Source organism: Propithecus coquereli, unplaced genomic scaffold (genome assembly GCF_000956105.1).
Source record: "Propithecus coquereli isolate 6110/MARCELLA unplaced genomic scaffold, Pcoq_1.0 Scaffold734, whole genome shotgun sequence".
NCBI classification, from domain to species: Eukaryota; Metazoa; Chordata; class Mammalia; order Primates; family Indriidae; genus Propithecus; species Propithecus coquereli.
This window is the reverse complement of record NW_012153441.1, coordinates 264,545-266,526: the sequence shown is the minus strand read 5'-3', so window position 1 is coordinate 266,526 and position 1,982 is coordinate 264,545.

Below are 1,982 nucleotides of genomic sequence, written 5' to 3'. Positions count from 1 at the left end.
CCTTACGAATAGATTAATGCCCATTATAAAAGGGGCTTTAAGGCTATGAGTTCAATCTCTTGTGTGTTCTCTCTCCCCACTTCCCCCATCCCCACCTTTCACCTTCCACCACAGTGTGACACAATAAGAAGACCTTTGCCAGATACAGGCCCCTCAACCTTGGACTTCCCAACCTCCAAAACTGTAAGAAATAAATCTCTGTTCTTTATAAATTACCCACTCTTAGGTATTCTGTTATAACAGCACAAAATGGACTAAGACAGTATTTCTATCCATGATTAATTTTTGTTAGCATTTGCCCGCATTTGTCTTTGTCCATTGCTTCATTTTCATCATTTTGTTGTTATTTTAAGTGCTTTTTGAATAGCAAATAACAAATAACTGGCATTCACACACACACACACACACACACACACACACACACCATGTTTTACTAAGAAGCAGGAAAATTTAGATTTAATGCAATGATATAAATGGGGATGATAGATATATCTGGATTATTTCTACCATTATATTTTTATATTTTTGTGTTTTCCATGCTTTCTTTTTCATTTTTTTAGTCTTCTGTCTCAATATATTTCATCAAATTTCCCTTATTTTTGTCCCTGTGCAAATCATTTCCAGATTATACATCTCTTTCCTTTCCTTTAGTTTTTTATGATCCAGTTTTTGAAATATTTTCTACAATAAATAATGCATATAATACATATCTACAAGAATTATAAACATCCATTTTTCTACCAGTCAAATGAAGATATGGAACATTACCCTTAATATCAAAGTGTCCTGTTTTTGTTTCCCTCAGAATCTCCCTCCCTCTCTGCAAAATGCAGCTATTATTCTGAATTTGAGGTTGATCATTATCTTGCTTTTCGTCACAATAAATGTGCTTTTTGTTTCTGAACTTTGCATATTTAACATCATAATGTATTTTTCTGTTACATGTTTTCTTTATTCAACAATATGATTTTGAGAATTATGCAAGTTAATTATTGCATTGATATTTCACTCATTTCAATGTGGCATAGAAATCCATTTTATGATTATACCAAAATTTGTGTATCAGTTTACCTGCAAATGGACACTGGGTTGTTTCCAGCTTTTTGCTATTACAAATAATGCTGTTATGATTTTTCCGGCACATTTCTCTTGGTGCCCTCATCCAAGAATTTCTCTAAGGTGCATATATAATTAAGGATATCGCTGCTGTGCTTTAGGGGACACTCAGCTTCAACTTTACACAAGAATACCAAATTTTTCCAAGTATTATCAGTGTACAGCCCCACCAGCAGAATATGAGTTCCCCTTACTCTACATCTTCGCCAGTACTTAATATTAAACTTTTAAATTTTTGTCTATCTAGTGATTTTAAAATGTGATTTCAGGAGCTGTTCTAATTCACAATTCTGATAACTCTTGTGAGTGAGCTCAACTTTTATATAATTCTCAGTCATTTACATATTCTTTTTTGTGAAATACCCTTTCCCATCCTTTGACTCTTTTTCTGGTAAGTTACTTTTAGATGTTCTGGATATTAATCCTATGTAAGTTATGTGTGATGCAAATAGGTCTAGTTTGTGGCTTTTGATTTTTCTTTTCTTTTTCTTTCTTTTTTTTTTTTGAGACAGTCTTGCTCTGTCACCTGGGCTAGAGTGCCGTGGAGTCAGCCTAGCTCACAGCAACCTCAAACTCCTGGGCTCAAGCCGTCTTGCTGCTCAGCCCCAGAGTATCTGGGACTACAGGTATGTGCCACCACACTGGGCTAGTTTTTTCTATTTTTAGTAGAGACAAGGTTCACTCTTGCTCAGCCTGGTCTCCAACTCCTGACCTCAAGCCTGAGCCTCCCAGAGTGCTAGGATTACAGGCAAGAGCCACCGTGCCCAGCAGTGTTTTTTCTTTCTTTAGAGAATACTTTGATAAACAAAATTTTCTAATTTTAATGTGGTCAAATTTATTAATCTTTTCTTTTACATTTATGTTTT